Source organism: Bemisia tabaci, chromosome 1, assembly GCF_918797505.1.
Source record: "Bemisia tabaci chromosome 1, PGI_BMITA_v3".
Classification (NCBI taxonomy): Eukaryota; Metazoa; Arthropoda; class Insecta; order Hemiptera; family Aleyrodidae; genus Bemisia; species Bemisia tabaci.
Window position 1 is genome coordinate 15561144 of NC_092793.1, and position 21724 is coordinate 15582867.

General features: G+C 43.6%; 1 protein-coding gene and 1 non-coding gene across 4 annotated transcripts in view; both read left to right on the forward strand.

Annotated features, from left to right (window-relative positions):
- LOC109039439 (hdc homolog, cell cycle regulator) overlaps positions 1-21724 on the forward strand; it is a 298819-nt gene that overhangs the window by 144604 nt on the left and 132491 nt on the right. The gene's annotated exons all lie outside the window — the stretch shown is intronic.
- TRNAN-GUU (transfer RNA asparagine (anticodon GUU)) lies at positions 13821-13894 on the forward strand. Its single transcript has one exon. It is a non-coding gene; the product is annotated as a tRNA-Asn (tRNA).

The window sequence follows — 21724 nt, forward strand, 5'->3', positions numbered from 1 at the left end:
CGTTCCAAAATCTCCCGCATAACCTACTCAGGCTCCCCTCTCGGCGCTGCCCTGTTGCCGAATCGTTGCATTTCTTCTAAATTTGCTCGGATTGTAACCAGACTTGCGGTTCTTTCCGTGACAACAGCGCCATAATTTCCTCATGACACGGCGACCCGAAGTATCGCTGTGTTTCAGGGCTCGAGCCTACCCTCTCTGAGCTTCTGTTGATTGTCATTTATCCTTGTTTTGATTCCACGGTGTACTGTTTATGTGCGTCGGCCAAAACTCACTTGCCCATTCGCGTTTCCCCCTCATAATTTCTCTTCTTCGTAGGTAGTTTTATGTCCCAAGTCTTTCCCTTCAAAATCCTCCTCGAAATCGCTCCATACTCTTTGTTGTAATCCCTTAAAATTCTCCTTGGAGATCCTTCAGGACTTTATATCCTGCCTCGCCTCGCGAACAACGCCTGGATACAGCTATTCGCGCTTCATGACTGTCGGCGATGCCTATATCTAATGACGAAGGCGCACCGAAATTGATCGTTTTCCTGGTGACAAGATGGCAAACCTTAGGAAGTTCATAACGTTCTTTTCGCATTTGAAGATGGTATAAAGTCAACGTACAATTCAAATTCGATTCATTTACTTAGCTCTAATTGAGGAACTTGGAGAACAAGGCGCATAAAGGCAGTTTTTGCTATTTCGAGAAATGCGCGTTTGAAGTTTCGAAATTGCATGGATCCATATGGCGGAAAAAAAAGTTCAAAGTGACCTTTTGATGCTTAAACATCGGAATTTGAGAGCGAATTTTTCTCAGAATATGCATTTAGACTAGTTTTAGCTGAAATTTTCTAATTCTTAAAATTTTTCGAATTTTGTCCATTGGAGGTACCGGAAAAGTACTGAACTTTTACTCTCGAGGAGGTACTGAAAGTTTTGGGAATGCGCTGAAAAAGTACTGATGTTCGGCCATGTTTTAGTAGACACCCTGCTATGATCCATTCGAGTAAGTCCCCTCTCCCTGCAGGAATATTTCTCTTTTTGAAGTCGAATTGGGGAATCGCTCAAATTTTCAGGTCTCTGGAATCCGGTTCCGTACGAACACCGCGTGACGACGGATCCAGGGGGTTATTTTTTTATTTTTTATTTATTTTTTCCGCGGCTCCTCCGGCGGGTTCCGGGCGGCAGATGTGACGGAGATTTATTCGCATTGTCCGGAATTACGGCGAGCGGGCCCGGCGCTGGAGTGGAGCGCGTGCAGGAAGGAGCCTTTGTTTAATTGACACATTTTACGTCGCCGGAACGCGGTGGATTTTAATTACGGGCCGCGCTGCGGTCGTGGAAGCCGGGCGTTCCGCACCCGGGACCCGGGACCCCGGGAAGGTGGAAGCGAGGATCCTGCGCGGAAGGATCGACGCTCGCAGGGTCGGGGCTGGCGCGCCCGAGTTCTGACCCACTCCAACACAACCCGCTTTGGGGAAGTGGTGCTGCGCCGTGCGCCCTCTCCTCTCGCTGCGTTGCCTTCTCGCACCGAAAAACACGCTTTTTAACCCTCTCAGCCGACCGGAACTATTGGTTTTGATCCCAATGACGCGACTACTGCCAAACAGTAGTAACGCTCGATTTCAAAGTTTAGTTTGCCTCAAAATTCCCTTAATTCAATCGACGAAAGGGCGGATACAGCTAAAACAGAATAATTTATCTTCTTCGTAAAAAATAAAACAAAACTGGGGGTTGTGAGATAGCATTAATTGGGGAAAAAATGACGTCATCAGACGTAAAACGGCAGGAAGTCCAGACTTTACCCTGATAGGGTTACAATCTATGCTCTTTTGAATAAAATGGTACCCTTTTCCACCGAGCTCTGGCCTTAAATTGTGTTTTTAAACAAGCAATCGGAACAGCACAAGTGCTGTTTGGTTTCATGTTTAACACGAAATGAAAAAAAACCATTTTTCAAAAATCCGAGGTGAAATTCAAACAGACGATGGATATTTCGCCAAGAGGTAATCAGAGTTTTTCTGTAAGTCTATTTTCTTCTCTTTCTCCCCCACTCGAAGAAATCCTTCTCTAGTCTAACAGTCCTTCTCCACTTGTGTAAAGATAACCCTATAGTATGAAGCTACCCTAAATTCCCTTTCAAAGTGACTGCGTTCAGGGCCTACCCTGGACTTCCTTGAATTTCGGCGATCAGAGTTTTTCTATTAGTATAATTTTCTTCTCTTTCTCTCCCACTCGAAGAAATCCCTCTCTAGTTTAACAGTCCTTTTCCATTTGGGTAAAGATAACCTTATAGTTTGAAGCTACCCTAAATTTCCTTTCAAACTGACTGTGTTCAGGGACTGGACTACCCTGAATTCCGGCAACGACGCGGGAGTTTCACTTTCGCCCTGCGCCGCGCCGTGCCTCCCGAGGTGAGGGATAGCTCGAGCCCCGCTCGCATCTGCCGCGATGCCAGTGCCCAAGGTCACGGGCTCTCACGATATTTTTACTCCTTTCAGGACCGTAAAAAAGACCCGACTGAAAATAAGATTCCGGAGGTTTATTTTCTGGTCCCGGTCCCCGCACTATATCTCTCGCTCTCTATTTGTTCGTCTTATTATCACCGCGTTGTCGTCTTCGGATGCGTTCCAGGGCTCGAGTGGTGGCGTAGCTGCCAGGTTGTGCCGTATTCGAAAGAAATAACGACCTGTCAGCGAAAGCCCCGCACTGAAGCAAATGCTCCCATCAAATATACCGCGACAGGAATTCTCGTTGAATCAACCGGAAAACCCTCAAAAGCGACCACTAGTTGAAACAAGGATATTTTCCATTGGTACAACGAGAAATTCCTGACGTGGCATTTTTAACGGGAATCCCTGTTGATCCAACCGGAAATTTACATCTGCGTGCGTCGTAACCTCGACGGATACCATTGATGCATCCATCGCGGTCCAGCGTGATTTCCAGGGACGAGTGACTTTTCATGCAATCTTTGTGTTTTTAATGCCCAGCACAGCGGAACGTCGAGTAACTTTTACTCGATTCTCCGCGCAGAAAGATGTTTTGATGTTGACATTAAGATAAGTCGCTAAAACCGGAATGTAGTCCCACCCTCGCATAACCTAGAAAAGGAGTTAGGAATCAAGTTCGCCTTCAACTCGATGGATACAATTTGAGCGGCTCAGAAGCTGATATAGTTGTATCACGCTGTACGAAAGGCAAGTGACTCCAATTATTGTTCTCGTCGTGTTACAGTGGCCTCCTCAGTGGAACACCCAGTAACTTCTACTCGTTTCTCCGCTCAGGAAAATATTTTGATATGTCTCTCGAGGTTAATCTGTCTGCACTCGTGCATGAATTCATTCCAAGGCTAGTAGTCCCTCGAAAAAGCAGAGAGCGTGAGGTAGATATTCATATTTTCAAATTTGACGTGTAAGCACACGATAACTTCCGCAGTGCTTGAACACGAAATTCTGAGGGGGAGCAGTTGAACGAAAAATCGAATAGAAGTTCCTCCGACTTGACGTTCCAATACTTGGCGGCTCCGTCGCGTCACGGACTGCAGCTCCTCCTGCATTTTTATTTCCTTCACGTTGAGGTAGTCTAGTGCCAGGGTGTAATTTTAAAGCAGAGGACCCCACCCCCGCCCCCTTCCGCCCCCACCCCTCCCCTATCTCCGGGGCTCCCCCGTTGGACCGACGTGCACCGGCTAACTTCCTCTCCGTGCAGTCTCCTCAAATCCATGTTGCCGTCCGGTGGTTATTTCGAAATTCAGACTCGTTATTTTTCAGGATGACTCGGGAGTTTTCAGCCGGTGGCGTGGCGTGAATTGCGATTTATCGATTGTTATGCCATTTGAACCTATGGTAAAGAATCGATTATTAAGGTGTTCGCTGCGAACACCCAAGGCGGATAAAGAATGGTGGTCGCATTTCGTACACTCTGGACGTCACACGGTATCGGGTACATTTGGTACATGGCTGGCCGAGGCCGGGGGCCGACTCAACCTCGGATTGCACGGCAAAACCCGTACCCTCCTGACGTCACAACGCTTCAACATGGCAGCCAAAATCGAAATGCGACCACCATTCTTTATCCGCCTTGGCGAACACCCTGTTTATCGATCCTTTTCCATAGGTATAAATGGCATAACAATCGATATATCGCAAAGCAAGCCACGCCACTGTTATCAGCTTGTAGAGAAGCGTAATGCCAACCCTAAAAAATCCGGGAGTGCATTATTATTTTCTTATTATCAATTTATCATCGTAGTTAATTCAGGATCGATTAGGAAATTCGAGGTAGCCTCTGGACCGCTACGTTGAAGTTGGAAGTATTTTCATGCGAGGCAAGGTGTAATGTAGGGGAAATTGAATCTCGGAGGATGGTTTGTAGCCTACCTCGATAATTGAAGGCGAAGTTGAATTATGAGTGATCTCTGCACCTTCTATGTGCCGATTTTGGTTCCTCTCAAATGTTCGGTCAGGAAGCGCCACTGGAAGAGGGAGTCTAATTTGACTTTAAATGGCATCTCTGATTTCGAAATTGTTATCAAGATACGTGCTGATAATAACTCGCTTAATTAATAATTATGCAATTCAAAGCAGTCAATGCACCCTCAGTTGTTCTTGTAATCTGTTTATTGTGCTTTGTTTGCGTTTTATTCTGACACTATCTCTCATCATTCATTTATCAGATGTTTATTAAACAGTGTGTAAACCAAATGATCTGAAATTACATTATACTTTTTCTATTTTTGTTTATTTTTTCTTAAGTGACAAGAAGTGTTTGACAGGCTTCTGTAACTGTGGCATCCAACGCTTTTTGACCAATTTTTAAATGTGACCTTTTGGACTTACAATAAGTTATGCTTGGTATTCGTGGATAATGTAACAGTAGGCAGAAAAATCATATTCGGTGTCGTATGACCACACCGTTTATCCCTAAATATTGAGGTCGTGGGTGCGTTTGTCAGCGCCAGATCGAGGATCAATTGGACGTATTTCTGCCAAACAGAACTATGTGCATTAAGACATGAGCCCTGAGACCCATAATAATACACGCATAACAGGGCTCACGTCGTAATGCACCTAGTTCCATTTAGCAGAATTTCGTCCAATTGCTCCTGATCCAGGATGTAGTTCCTAGATTTTAAGATCAGTACATCTGAGATTCTTCTTCGTCTGAGGCGAACTCGCCAGACTGAAATTGAAGTTGAGAAGGTAACATTTTTTGTTTCGAAAACTGATTTTACAGAATAACCAGTCTTTTAGCGAACACTCGGGCGACAGCGTCGAAAAAACCGCCACACCAGTCACGCTGGCCACCACTTTCGTTATTTACGTCCCAATCGCTGGCCTGCGGCGAAGATCAACTCCGCATTTATGACGTTTGGAAGCCGGGATCATCCGATAAAGCCCCCGATAAAGGCGCAATTTATTCGAAAATTGTCAAATAATTTCAGGCCTCGCGCCTCCCCACCGCCCTGATCGCAGTATTTGATAAGACCAACGCCGCAACCGTTTTATTAAAATCAGCCAGAATAACTTCGCAACAACCGACAGCCTTCCGGTGAAAATAGGCAACGCTGTAGCCATCCGGCGCCATTACCACCGGCTCGTCATATTTAATTCCTCATTTTGCCCCGCGGGGTCGTTAAAAGGACACAAGTGCATTCGCGGATGAGTCCCGAAGTGCTCGTAATCTTTGCGCACTCGTTGGTTAACCGGAAATGAATCTGTTCCCTTTTAACGACCACAGGTTCACGTGCATTTGACAGCTTTTTACACCTCTTCTTCATCCGACCGGTCCCAAGTTGAAAGCTGTGATTTTTGCATCGAGAACGAAATTGCAATATTCTTCATCAATGATGAACACTCTCGTCTCGTCATTTTCCAGACGAAAGAACGTATCTAATTTCCGACATCGCCAAATTTCCAATCGAAAATTTTACCATCACGAATAATTTGTTGGAATTTTCCAACTGAGGATACCACTGATTTTTCTTTTGACCGCGCCCTAAAATCAGCAAAATTTCGGACAGGATTTGAAGAGTCATAAATTTGGGGTTGCAGGAGGTCTGGAAATCTAAAAAGTCGAGAGAAGTCAGGGATTATGCAGCGAACTGGGAAAGTCAGGGAATCATTCGGATAATTCAGGGGATCTCGTGAATATCGTATCTGCGCAACAATTTCATTCAAGTGAATGCGAACAACTCCGGGAGTTTTTTACCGCGTACTTTTAACTTTAAAAAGTGAAAATATTGTTTCAAGTTCAGCAAATGTGAGGAGAATTAAATGATTTACAGAAAAAAATTGAATAGGAGTTTCCCTCAAAATTTTGGGAAAATGAGGGTAAAGTGAGAGAATTTGAAAACTCTAGATTCAGGGAAAAACGAAAAAGTGAGGAAATTGAGTAATAAAGAAATTATGGAAACTTGGTACTAACAAACTGAATTCTACGAGTAAATTTTGCAACCACGGGATGAACTTACGCTCTTTCGTCTTGGGAACGACGTTCGGGCCGGAGGATGGGCTGTGGTATAACAAGGTTTGAATCATTGGCCTGTCGGCTAAACTCGATTGCTGCGATTAAAATTTTCGGCAGCATTTGAGATCGCTCAAGTTTATGTGTCTCTGCTCGGTGGTTCGGCCCGCAAATTGAAATCCTGATGGGCATTTCGAGGTGGGATTTATTTTATCGCCGGTGATTAGATTGAATGTGCGAGCCCTTGCGCTTTTACGATGTGTTCGTATCACTCACGGCACATCTCAGTTTTTTTTCGCCACGTCCATTTGCAGCAGCTGCGCCCGGCAGTCCGGCTGTCGAGTCCAACTGATTTGATTTTTAAAACGATTCTAAGTCATCATTTTGAATGCAAGGAGTCGGCCTGAAAACTTTCCCCCAGAGGGAATGGGAATGGACACAACATGGATGTAAAATAACCTGAACGCAAAACTATTTAGGATATTGTTTGTTATCTACAAGTCTCATGCCTAAGCAGACAATCCATTTTAGAGACGTCAGCGATTATCTTCTCAATACTGTAAAAGCTACTTTTGGAAAATGTCATAGGGGAAACGAGGAAAAGTTAGTGTGTGTTACTTAACCGTGAAATGCAAGAATGAAGCCATTGAACCTTGTATCTTCTTGCTTTGGCGAAACTTATGAAACTTTTACTCGGATTGCGCTTTCATTTTTTATCGCACATGTCTCGTGGTGGAAAGCATTTTCATGCTCCAAATTTTCGAAAAAGTGATGTAAAATAAGTGAGCCCATACAGTTGGAAAAAACGGGGAAAGTTCAGAACTTTTCAATCGGGATGAATCATCCCATATTCTTTCAAAAGTCAGAAAATTTCCTGAAAATCGGTCTATTTGATTCTATTGCAAAATTTCTGTGGCTCTTTTAGATATATTTCAGGAAGTTTTTCCCTCCAAAATTCCAGAAAATCTGATAAAAGTGAAGACGTTTAGAAATCAAGGAATTTTGTGATCCTTAAGGACTTTCCTCATGCTGATCTGCCTTTTTTGGAACGAAACCGTAGACCTAACCTCAAAACCGGGAAAGCGGTGATGCTTGAATCCTCGGCTAACGATGATTCACACTAGAAGCTATGGTTAAGAGTCGATTATCATCGATTCTTTTCCAAAGGTTTAACGAGCCGGGCGTGGAGCCCAAGGGCGGGAGCCGGCATTCAAATTGCCGGCAGAGAGTGTTATCTGTGATTTTAAGTGTCTTGGCCTGTGTCCCAGTTTCAAGTTCGAGGCCTTGCCACCCCCGCGCCCCGCGCCCCCTGCCTTCGCCCCTCCCGCACCCCCAACGAGCGGCCCTCCGTCCAAACCCTGACGCTGTATCGATCAGAAAAGCGAAAAGCGCAGGGCTCTGCTCCCCGCGACCAACCCTCGCTTCCCCAGCTCAGCGTTGTCATATTGGGCAAATGCTCGCAATATTCCAACCCTTTACCGTTTAAGGAGATCGACTCATAGAACCTTGGTACTTTCCGGGTTTTCGGTGGCCTGGAAAACCTGGAAAAGTCAAAAAAAATCAACTGGAAAATTGGTTTCACCCGCCTCTCCAATGACGTTAGACCTAAATTATCTTTTCTGTTTCTTTTTCAATTGTAGATTATGTAGTCACATTTTGGTGGCATTTAACGAAAGAAAATTGGACTGAATCACCCAGTATAGAAGGAAGGAGGTTTTCATCTTTTTTTAAGGAAAAAAGAGGAAAAAGGGAGTTGAAATAGTTCTGAGTTCAGTCTTCCGACAAAAATCTAAATCGAGAAAACTTTTTTTCACGTGATAATTGGCCTAAAATATTATCTCAAACGCTGAGTTTCTATCGAGGAATACAACCTCAAATCTATTCTCGGTTCGATCCGGGTGTAACTTAGTTACCATCTGTTAAAATCGACCCAATACAGCGAGGACAAAGTTTGGCGACAGGTATTTAACTTCGGTTCGTATTGAACCACGCACCCTTTCGGTTCAGGTACCCGAAAGTTTCGAAACCTGGATCTGAAAACTTCGGTGTTCAATATGAACGGAATTTTTTTCTCCATGTATGTATCGCTCCTCGAAATCGCTCTTCGTCTCTTACGCTGGCAACGGCGCACAGTGGATCGAGTCAATTTGAGAGGTCAGACATACAATTTTTGACTAAAACTGCAAATTTTGATGTTTATTTCGTCTTATTTTAAATTGCAAGAGGTGTTTCTAAAAGAAAATTTTACGAGGAAACCAATAAAACCACTTTTAGAACCTCAAAGTTTTGCATTAACGGAGTTATAAGCTTTCAAAGTTTCCAAATTATGTCCGACCTCTCCTATCTACTCGTTCCACCGTGCGGCGGTTGAGCATCGAGTCCCGGAATACTCACATCCGGCAAGACATCGGTATAGATTTTTCGCCTTTCCTTTTTCCTTTTTCCTTTTTCCTTTTTTCTCGGGCCCGGGCGCGTTTGTGCCATTTCGCTCGGCTGAATTATTCCCACCGACGCCCCCCCCCCCCCTCCGAGTCCCCTAGCTCCAGACCCCCCGCCCGAGCCCCCCCCCCCCCCCCATCGGCCGATTATGCGCCCTTCGGTGCCTTACTTTCGCCGACGTTGACCGAGTCATCGCAGCCTCCGACGTTTATTTACGCTCGATCATCTGTTGAGCACTTTTCCCACGCCGATGTTGCGGCACGTTGGAAAAATTCGCCTACCGCCGCCGAGTAGACGAAGTATTTTACACACTGCTGTCTTCTCCGAAGTTTTAAGTTACTTTCAGAAGTTTAAGAAGTCAACGCTCAGATTTGACTATTGATGATTCGTGACCGAAGAGTTGGCCTAGAACGTAATTTGCACTATCGCGCCTTGGAAAGTCCTCCCCGTAATGTATCAAAAGGCAGATTTTATCTGATTTTTTGCTCTACAAGTTGCTCATCCACCACCAATAGCATTGACCGCCGAGTTTGACTTTGCCTCACTCGAATACATTGCTTAGATTGTAGGCGCATTGTACATGGAATTGTTAATTATAATGAAAACAGAGCAGACCTTTTCTTTAGAAAAAAAATAGTGCATTCTTTGCGATCGCAGATGCAATTTTAATCAAGATGAAAATGCAGCTTTCCTCCTTTAATCCTTGGAACCCACTTCCGTCCACGAGGAAGGTTGCATTATTCACTGTGCCTGCAGGCACGTTCCACTGAGCCTTTTTAACGTTCCCGAATAAGGGTAATCTGTATTCATACGAACTCAAAACACTCGTTGTTTTCCGGCTGCACTAAAAAAGCAGGCCTGTCAGTGTTGCTAGCTTGGGTGAAGAGACTAACACACTTCATACCCAGTACTATGGGAAAAAATGTTGATTTCCCGGCAACTTGGCAAGTAAGAGGCCTGTCTTCTATGCAGCTTGTCAGGCGGCCCGGCAGCTGTGTGTAGCGTGCCCAGGGGGTGCAGTGAGGCAGGTCAGGGAACGAAACCTTTCATTTTTTCGGCTTTCTTCTCAGCCAACGATAAAAAACATGTGGTCGTAGTCCCATCGCGTTGTCTCCTTCGCTTCAATCCACGTATTCGGTCATGCCAAGAAAAAAGGACGTAAGGACCTTCAAGAAGTGTGAAGAGTCTTCCGGTATTATGCAGATCTGAAACCAACTCGTCATTTTTTTTTTTTTTGTTTTTTGGAGAATTTTACCAGCAATTTAATTTTACGCCCCTGAAAAATCCTAAGAAAATCATTCCTAATTTAGACTGTAATTACTCGTTTTACTTGATTACATTTGGCAGCATGAGAATGCTCATACGGCGTTATTTCAAAGCATGACAGATTTTTGGATCTCAAGGGAATTACCGTAAAAAAACTCGGACAAACAAACGCTCTCGATCTTACGTAATAAATCTGCATGACAAAGCGACGGACAAAACAACGAAGTTGGGGCACCGGTAGCTTCATTTTCAAGTGGGAAACAAGGCTATAAAACTCTCTCAAAAGGCGGAAAAGGTCTTTATCTAGTTTACGTACACAATAGGTTGTTAGCATGATGAATTAAGATGTGAATGAAGGCTTCAGATTTTCTACAGATTCTTCAGAATTACTGACCAGTCCCAGAGCATGATTTGTGATGAACGTAACGAGTCAAGTCCTTTTTTAAAATCGTATCGATATCCCCAGATGTTTCTCGGTTGACGTCACACACCCCAAGCCATCAAATTTTTCTCCGAAAATTTAAGGCACATGTGGAAGCGGAATGATGTATTTTCATTCGAATACGGAGAGGAAGCCCTAATCGAAAACGAGAATTCAAAGTAATGAATCTCAGTTCAAATAGGAGACTATATTCGCGACTTTAATCGGTGCTATAAAACCAAGGCCAATGTTTCTATTTGAAAATAGTGCTCTTCATACGTTGCATATACCAAAGAGGATGAGTCTGCTCCTATACCGACAGAATAACACATTTTGAAGTCTTGAAATGTAAATGGAAGGAGAGTACACATCAAGGATTGGGTTTAGTTTGGTCACGCAACTATTTGAGCGTGGACGTAGGCATTTTGCATATTCGATCGGTTGAAGGCGAATCATTTCTGCCTCAACCGCTCATTGCCCAACTACATTGAGCGTGCGATAATGAGGTATCTGATTTTGGCTCTCTTTCATTCTTGTAAGTTGTTGAATCTATCCAGGGTTTCAAAACACATGAGGAGGTTTAACGATAAAAGTACGGCATTTCGACTCCCACTCATTTTACAAATCTCCCACCAGAAATTCTGCATTCTAAAAGCGGAGAAACTTTATGAAACGCTACTTTATTATTTTTCACTCGTTGCAAATTTTCCGAAATAATCTATAGCACTGAATTCCTTAGAATATTTTCGCTCTTATAAATACATTAAAATCTATAATGTTCTGTATTTTGTGTGTTTCAGGTCAGTATTCTCTTTGTCACCATTCATCCTCCCCTGAAGTTTACACATCACCCGCGATCTTGCATCAAGTGAGTCAAATTCCAATGAAAAACTTCAAAATCTTTCAAACTCCTGAAAGCTTAATGAACTTTAAGTTACTAAACCTCAGCACCAGCCAGCCTAAACCAAAGGAAAATCCTTATCCTACGCATGAAATGTCTTCCGTGAATTCTTGCCCCCGAATAGTTGTCACACAGCTTGACAAAGCTTTCCTGAAGAAGCTGTTCTCGCTGAAAAAAGCGAAAGACGATTGAAATAAAAATGTTTTGTCCCGAGAATTTCTCAATGTCGTGTCGCAATGCACCATGAACAACAGCACTACATGCGTAATGCCTATCACACTGAGGATCCTGAAAACTCAAAAGGAGCCAGGATCCTCACCCACGGATCAGGATTCGCTACGATGCTGTTCTATTGTGTTCCGGCAGCGATCATCAGATTGACCTTTGATTTGCGTCGATCTCTCATCCCGAGTTGCTTGCACGTGCCCTTTTCTGATCATTGTTGACAACTTTATGATGAGGATAATGAAAAATATTTGTTTATCAGAGGCTGTTGAAGTTCAAGTTTATAAAATGGCAACAGCGCTCAACGAGAATCAAAGCTGTTTTCAGATTTTTATCCATGGATCAGGAGCCCTGGGGCTACCGTGCCGACCTGAGGGCAGGACCGATTTCGCATTCGGGAATATTTTACCGCACCCATTTCGTGCGAATAAATAACTTGTCAAAACACAGTCGCATCGAAAACACGTAATTTGCGGGGCCGCGCGCGCTGGCTGCCAGCCTCGTCCCTCCGGCTCGGCGCCCTGCGAACCACCGGTCTCGAGTAAATCATCAGAGAGCTCGATTGTTCGCCCCTTGAGTGACATTTTCCGAATTTCGACGTGATCCAGGCTTTTATCCTTGTTAAGTGGGTGTTCGCATGTTTTGTGAGGAAGTGAGTTTCGATTTATAGCAGTTTGAGTAACTCGTAACTCAAGATATAATAAGGCTTTATACACTCATATCTTAGTTTATTTTGCAGACAGCTCCTAGCTTGGAAAGTGTGAATAGATAGCTCAGAATCATGAATAATGCCGCAATAAATTATCGATCGAACCGTTCGGTTTGCAAAACTGAACTTTCGATGTATGTACCTTGATTCCTAATCTCAGAATATAACATCTATTTTCAGTTCAGTTTTATCTATAGTTTAAGTTACTGGAAGTCAAGCAGTTTGACTGGGAAATTATTTTCCATGAACATGCCCTCATGAATAAGCTGCCATTATATGTATCCTGTATTCAGTATTACAGAGGCATCGTGAAATTGCTGCAGATCTTACAACTTAATACGCCGCCGTTAAAAATTGCAAAAATTTACTCCCTTGGCCATCAATAATCTTACCTCAATTCTTCTATCAACGCGAGAATTGGGCTGCAGTGCCTTATTTCAATGTGATGTTCACACCAACATACAATTTCAAGTTCTGCAGTGAAAGTATTTTCACTCGTACGAGCTTTTTCAGAACTGTGTCCATTTCATGCTGTTTAGCCTCGAGGCCTGAGAGTTTTATTTTGCCTCGCTTTTATTCGCGGGGAAGTGATGATGTGCCCACGCCTCCAGCGATTTTTTACCAAAAAAATTGGGGATGAACCCTGGGCAAGTCCTGACGCGTGAGGCGGTAGGTGTGAGCTTTCGCAAGCACGGGTGAGGCATCGTCGCGGCGTAATGATGATTTCTGAAAGCACTTTTCGAGCTCCCCCCCCCCCTCAATCCTCCCTTGAGCTGCCACCCCTCATCACATCTTGCACGGGATACGCGGGCTCCCATCGTTGTCAAATCGGGCTGTGAATTTCAGTGTATGCTCACGTTGATGTGAAAAATAATAAAGGCTGGTTATGAACAATCCAAGCGTTATGCTGGGCATTTAAGAGAAAATGGTGACTGGAACTCGACAAGTTCCGCCTAGTGACGTCACACCGGGTGGTGTTCTACCAGAGAAACGAAATATTTTGGAAAAAAAGGGGTGTTTTCGTCAATTATTCTTCAAAACCCTCCTCAAAAGACGCTGCACCCGGTTCTTGTTTATGGATTAAGCTTTACTCTCCTACATAAGAACTATTTTATCACTTGGATTCTGTGTCTTGACTAGCTAAACGTAAGCGGACATTCACAACACTGTAATCAGAGATGCACTATTCAATAAATGTGAAATTGGTTTTCGCCGTTAATCTCATTTGATTCGCATTTTTATAACACTACACCAGGAAAGACTTTGTCTGCAAATCGTTGGTGCTTTCAATTATAATTTAAAGATAAGCGAACAAAAAAATGCTGTATCAGCATCAAAATGGAACGGGCCTCGATAAGAAATGACTCTCTTTTCTACTAGATGTAAGATTGTAATCGCGGCTTAACACCGGCCTCCGTGGCGCAATCGGCTAGCGCGTTCGGCTGTTAACCGAAAGGTTGGTGGTTCGAGCCCACCCGGGGGCGAAATCTTTTAAAGAAGTGATTCTCCTGAGAGATGACCGAAGCTGACTCCGTTATCCTATCTTTCCTGTTATGTAGTGTAGAAGTCGCTTTCGGAAATCAACGCTCAGATTCTCTAATGGCAACTCACACTGAAAAAAACCCTCGGATTTAGAGTCCAGACTTTAAAAACATTCGACAAGAAAAAATACGCTGGATTCAATCGAATTTTCGCTTGAATGGAAAGCCGAGGCTTTTAATTTAAGCGGATTTTCTTTTGATTCAAGCAAAAGTCCGATCGAATCAAGATTATTTTCCTTGCCCAATTTTTTTTAGAGTATGGACTCTGGATCCAAGAGACATTTATTTCCAGGGCATGACCAAATAGCGCCGGGCAATTGCTTTGGCAATACTAACCTAATTCGCAATAACTTACCGACATTCATCATTCATCATCAACTGACTTTTATTTAACTTTTTGCTCAATAATCTTCATTAGGCGAATAATATTCCAAGTTTAACTTCTGTCTCACTCATTATAACGCGTAATAGATAGTACAGGGTCTTGAAAACGTATTGTCTATGTTTATATTGGTCCAACGCGATGACGAATTAGCAATGCGCGCGCCAATTTTCGTGTGAATTCTGCTCCCCGTAACTAGAGCCCCTTTATACTGAGAGTCAAGACAACACCCCTCATGGAGTCACAAACGGGAATAAAGATTACAGAAATTGAACGTTTTTCGTAATCTTTGATCGGCTCATTCTTACATTCCTTTCTCCGTTCCTTCTCTCATTCCGTTTGCTCCTTGTCGAACCCGAAATTCCTCGGTCCATTCCAGATTATAATCTTTGCAATTGGTGAAAATCTAATCTTTATTCCCGTTTGTGACACTGTGAAGGCCTAAAATCCGGTTAACCAATCAGAAATGGATTCGCATTGTCTTGACTCTCAGTATAAAGGGACTCTACCCGTAACTTCTCGATGAGAAATGGGCTTTGGCGTCGACGTGGCAACACCGCGTTGTGTGATCGATATAGCTGCGTTCCTCGGGCCTACGGGCTACGGACTCGGCTTACGCGAGGCTTTGCTTTCGAAGGGAGCGTCGCTGCTGGGGTTTGGGGTAGGTTAGTGCAGGGGAGAGTTTTACTGTTTTTCAACCCCTGTGCACGGCAGTTCGGGCTCCCTAGCTCGGTCCCGCGCTCCCCTCAACGTGCGCCGCGTTGCGTACGATTCCGTCCTCCTCCGAATCCAAGTCGCTAGAGCCACGGTCCCTCCGAACGGGAAAACTTCCTCGGATTTTCTCCGGAAAACTTCCTAGTCGCCTTGTCAAATTTGATCCGGAACTTCGTGCGAGAACCGTGCTGCCGTGATAAGGAAAAACGCCGTATAAACCTTCTGGCGTCGCCAAATTTCCTTTGATAAAAAACGAATCTCCTGGTAAATTTATGAATATTTACCTTTCGATTTTTCCGATTATTTTGTACGCGTTCACCTAAAGTTCCTGAAAATTTCAAGGGCAAATATTCATAACTTTCCTCAAAAATAAACATTTTATTGAAAGAAATGTGACAACTCTCGAATGTTCATACGGCGTTCTTCCTTAGCACGGCAGCGTGGATCCGTGCGCGGTTCCCGTTGGAGATACGTTATTTCGCGCCCGAAGCAGCGTTCGCAAGCGCTCTTTCGATTCGTCAAGAAGCGATTCGCGTCCCGAACGTCTGAGTTGGACGTATTTCACTGAAAAAAAAAAAAAAAAAAAAAAAAAAAAACACGTTGGATCTAGAGTCCAGACTCTTGAAAACATTGACAAGAAAAAATATTCTTGATTCAATCGGATTTTTCCTTGAATCGAAACGAAATCCGCTTAAATTAGGAGGCTTGGTTCTTGGTTCAAGCTAGATTCTGATTGAATCAAGAGTACTTTTCCTTGTCGATGTTTTTAAGAGTCTGGACTCTAGATCCAATGTGTTTTTTTTCCAGTGTTATACTAAAAGGAAATATATTGTAGTTCTTTTTCATACAAAAACGTCCAACTTAAAAACTCACTCCGGCCGAAGTTGGCTGCTTATCTTGAGCCGGGCCTCAAATTACTCCTACTGGAATTTAACGAAGATTGGAGGAACGGGAAAGACACTAGGCATTTGTAAGTCAAAGATTTCAAAGATAGGAGCCCTCGGTCTGTTGGGTAGTAATGAGCCAAAAGTATAATAGTGAGCAAAATGTTGTCTTAAAATTCAGTGGTAATTCCCCCTTTTTTTATTATTTAAATGAAATAATACCTTTACAAAGTTGTAAGAGAGAATGTAGTATTTTTTGATTCTAAAATACTGAATAAAGAAAGAAAATTATATCACGTCTGATATACATATTTATTTTATGCGATTTTTTTAAAAATTTGGGCCTCTCTTTGGCCTTGACTCTCCTTTTTGGCCCACAAAAAATTCTGACTGAATAATTCAGCAATACGAAGATAAGTTTATCCTCTCAGGGATTCAAAATAACGTAAATAGTACATTCAATACCGTGTGTGGTTGTGTCTCCTCAAAAGCACGCAAAAGGATCCATAATCCTTTCCTGTCGCATTACGTTGTTTTTTTGAGTAGTTGGGAAAATATCACGTGACGAACCATTCTTGATGCGTTCTCAGGCACCTAGTTTCGAATATGTCAAAACAGTGGAGCGATTACCGTCAGGATTTTCCTCCACGTGATGTGCTGCGATATTTGTGAGAGTGGATTGCGCAAGCACTTCTAAACAACACTAGTAGCGAATTCAATTGAATCCCTCGGAATGCTGTAGCGCTAGTATTCAAATGAATCTCTCCGGCGCGGCGCACGATCGGAAGAAAAGGTGAAGGCGGATTGAAAACTGTAATTTCTTCGAAACGCTCGTTAAACCAGATTCTTCATCCACCAGGGCGGTCGTTGGAAATGTGTGTCATTAGGTATCCATCAAAGGCATGCGCAGGCGCTTCATCAGACTACGAGGCATTTCCCATTGTCGCTCGGCATTGCCGCACTCAGGGAAAACGTCCTATGAATCTTGAAACTTTGCCAAATTTTCTCAAAAGTACATCGGAGAAACTGAAGGCTTAAATTCGCTGTCAAGAAGATTTGCTCTTGAATAAAAAAGAAGACTGATTGCAATCCGATTTCTACGGGATACAAGCGAAGTCTGATTGAACACCGAAAAAAAGGTGTAAGGGGTTATGCCCTAAAATTGTGGCACTACCCCAATTTGTTGGATGATGTGGACATGTCAAATTAATTTTGGTAGTACCACAACACTTGGGTTAGTAACCTATTGGGGGACTACCGCAATTATTTGGAAAAGTCTCGGTTGGGACTTAGCCCCTTCTATTTTTTTCCGTGAAGTGTCTTTTCAGTTCGACTCGAAAGAAATGTCTTCTTCGGGGCTTTTAAAATATTGCCGCTGAAATCAAGTCACTTTTTTCGAATGAAGCGAATATTTTTCGTTAAAATTTTTAGACAATTTTGTTCGCATTTAAGTGTAACGTGTCCAGAAAATCTTAAGGGAAACTCATTTATGACTCTATTTAAGAATTTTAAGGAAATCACTCGCGGAAATTTGGATGATTTCGACATGGCAACGCTGATGTGCGGTTTTTTAGATGAGCTCTGCTGTCCATCCAACTACAGGCTTCTCAAGGCTCACTTGAAAATATAGTTGCAGTTTCTTAAGTCAGTGGGCTGGTCATTGAAACTGATAGACAAAGCGATAGACAAAGAAAACATAGGGAAGGTGGAGTGATCCCATTGGTTGAAATTGGTGGTCCTCACAGCTAAGGGAGGAAATGATGGACTAACTGAAGGGTCTTTTGTAGGTTTCCGTTGGTTAGTCTATTACCCACCTCCTTTGTCCATTGCAACTACCTGTCTCCCTCTCCACCAATGGGATCCCTCCAAATCCTTCCTGTCTTCTTTGTATACGGCTTTGTCTGCAAATTTCAATAATCGGCCCACAGGGAAGCAAGCAAATGCAGTCGGCAAATCGGCCGAGGCTCCAACGGCGAGAGCGCGCGGCCGGGCGGTAAAAATACTTGAAATTTCACGTCGCGAAGGGCAGAACGTAAAACGGACGTTAAAATTTATTTTCCATAAAATCCAGAGCGTCGAGCTTCTCGCGTCGCAACCTTGGCCCTGAGCCCAGGAATACTCTTAATATCAGCTCATATTTATATCTCGTGTGACTCACACGAAAATGCGCCCTCGTTCGCTCTTGGGACGTCGTCGTGTCGCCGCGTCGGCGTCGTCGCGCCGCTGGAGAGCGTTTTCACTCTCGTTTTCTCGAGACGGGCTTAAGACCCGGGAGGAGTTGCTTCGCTTCCCACAGGAATTTTTATCGCTCATTCCGTACGGAACCGTCTCGTCGCGACTGCAAACCTCGCGAAGGTCTTCATTTTCATTCTTTGTTCATTGAGAATATGTTTTATTGTAAGTGCATCCTGTCGTTTTGGAGCTTTTTTGAAATGAGAATATCAGGTGGGGTCGCTCAAATACTCCCAGTTGACATGCCGAGCGCGATCTTCGGCAAGACTTGAATAAGGAGGGAATACAAGTTCTTGAAAAGACACAGAATGTCACTGCTGAACTTTCAACTTATTTCGTTCCGCTAGAACATTGCATTTGTTTTTCAAGTTCATGAGACTTCGCGCTAAAAATTTTTCGTGCAAAGAATTTTGCCATAAAAGCGCGTGACTACCGTATATTACCATCGAGGAAATTTTTTTTAATTGCATAGAAAGACGGTGCGTGATCCCGGGGTCATTTGGACGGATTTGAAAAGAATAAGTGCAACTGCACTCACGTAGCCCTATATCCTGTCATATTTCATTTTGATGTATTTTTATTTTTACAAAAATCGAGCAACATAACGCCTTAGAACTTCTTGTACCTAGATTTTTCATCATTTTAAGATGATATAATCAGGACATTTGCACAGTGTGTGGCTTGGCGTCCTGTTGAAATGATAAAGCATGAGAGGAAATTAGACAACGTCGGGTGTAGTTAGGCTGATTCTGGTCGAACACTCCCATTTTATCTCCGATCTGGCATCAGAGGAAAGCACAACGTTTTCTTCAATAAATCAAGCGAGGCTCAAGACCCTCGAAACGCGTCTATGAGAGCCCTTTCTTCCGGCTCTGGCTCTTGAGGAATCCTCTGCTCTGCCAAGGAAAAACGCCGTATGAACATTCAAGAGTTGCCAAATCCCCGTAGATAAAATGTTTATCTTTGAGGAAAGTCTTTAACATTTTCCCTCGATATTCTCATTAACATCAGGTAAAATAGCGACCAAAATTATCCGGAACATCGGAAGAGAAACATTCTCGAGTTTATCAGGAAATCCGCGTTTTATCAAAGTGAATTTGGCAACGCCTGAAGGTTCATACGGCGTTTTTCCTCAAGACAGCAGTCCCGCGTCCTGCCCACGCCAGCGCCACCGTCGCGCCGCATGGCTGCCCGGCGAGGAACCGTAATTCGATGTTCATTAGAATGAGTGTTTCGTGACGCGGTATAAATAATACAACGATTGTTGTGCTGGCCGAGGAAAAAAATATTGATATAATTTCCAGGCCCTCCTCTCGGACCGAGGGTCGCCCGCCTGTGATGGATGGCGGGTTGAGGTTGGTCAGGATGCACCCCCTCCCCCCTCCTCCATCCCCGGCACTGCACTCGACTGCAGCTACCCTTATTTACGCAGTGTCTCCTTCCTTGCCCCGGTGCTCGAAACCAATTGTCACCTCCGATCTTGAGCCCAGCCTCATTTCGGTCCCGCGGGCCGGATTCGTGGTTAAACGCAGCCCTCGTTACGTCAGACTTAAATAAGAACGTAAGCACCCTTGAAGATGAGCCCTCTTCGTCCTATGATCTCATGCTTCATAGAGCTCACGTCAAAATCGAGCTATGTCATTAGGTCACGACATGATCGAACGGTTGTTTACCAGGGCTGGGACGAGATTTTAATCTCTACACCCTGACCAGTTTAGAGACCCGCTACCCAATTACAGGTATCCGAAACAGCTTTCAATATCCCATAACCTAATATATCGCCGTGATTATCGGCCTTTTTTGTAAATTAGTCTTCGGGAGAGAATAGCCGAGGTGTTGATTTCATTTCCCCCTTATAGGTTGCGAAGTAGATTGAGGGAGACGCGTTCGCTCAAAATACGAGCTGCGTGTGGCTTTATTGTGACCCAGGATGTTTTTGCAGGAGTTTAGGGTAGTTTACTAGCTTCCAAATGCGACTCACTACGTCCGTTGCTGGAAGCACTCGAATGGACCGTCTTTTGTTTCTTCAAAAACTCCGTTTCTCAATAGATCCCTTTTGCATAATAACAGTCGGATTTTACAGTAGGTCAGTCGGATTGATCCAGATCCGCGTTGAGATTGTGGCCGCGCGCTGGGCCACAAGACGTCGTAAAAACTAAACAAACATTCAGCCTCCGCGAGAAACAACGTCAGTCGGTCGTAAAATTTCGCCCACTGCCCTCGGAGGAGACAGTTGAATTTCGGACTGCGATTCTATTAGTAGTCAAGCGCTCTGTCAATCGCTTGTTTACTAGGAATGTTTTCAAAACGTCACAAGCCAAAATGTGTTTTCTCGCGTTTTACGATTGTTTTTTCATTCATTTATCTTTTTTATTTTTCTTCTTTTTAATACGCGTTTTTTTTTTTTTTTTTTTTGGTTTTCGTGTACATTGCCAATTTTAAAGTCATTGGCGAGTTGCTGTCGCGTGTACCCAACTTTTCACGTCCTGGCCTTTCTCAACTCTTGAAATTCGAAATAATTTTCCAAAAGAACGGAGTCAATCGTGTCGTGATAAATCGTGTCGGAATCTTGTGGATCTGAATACAATAACCGGATAGGCCCAAACTCTAGGTTACCACGCCCATTATCAACAGAGATCTCGTCCTCGAGAAGTATGGTTGATGATATCACGAATTGATTTTTGGATTAAATTCTACCATTAAAATACGATTCCGAATAAAACAATCCAGTTCGTCCGTTTATAACATTTCTCGGTGAGGCGCCCTGCCTCTCTAAGGAAAAGCGCTGTAAGCGCTTCGCGCTTCGGCCATTCCTTTTTTCTTTCTTCTTTTTGATGGAACACAAATTTTCTGTTAAAACTTTTGATATTTTTCTCTAATTTTTCAAAGAGTTACGTCCACAATTTGACCTAACGTATCTAAGACTCGAGAAAAAACGATTTATGACGCTTCTCAATAGTTAATATTTTATCAAGGGATATTTGACAGCATTCGGAAGTCCATATGACGTTTTTCCTTAGTATGGCAGTATTCGTATGGGCATTTGTCATTTATACCTAGGAACTTCTACGCCTCTCGAGTCTGCACCAGTGCTCAGCTCAAGTCCTTTTCTTCTTCTGCTCAATACGCACTTAAGCGTCTTAGAGCACACAAGTATTTTATGCTCTTTTAATTTTTTTTTCCACTTTTTATTCTATCGAGCTTCGTGTTTGATGGCGGGATAATCCGCGGCGTATCCACTCGACGCACTGCATCTGTCCCGTCTTAAAGACATCTGCAGACGCACGTAAGATCTAATTTACCGATTGTCTTCGTCCGCCTCCTCTTCGTGATCTGATCGCCACCCCGTAATTGCCCCGAGCTTCTGCAGTTCGACAAAGGAAGGGCTCCAGGACAACTTGGTCTCCAGATCTACTCATTTTCCAAGATATAACATTGACGTTTTACAGTTCGATTTGACAACGTGCGATCACGACCCAAGATGGCCTGTGGATGTGTTGAATGAAAAGGATTAGCCGCACAGGGCTACAGGATCCTTAACCCTACAAAGACGCGAGATCT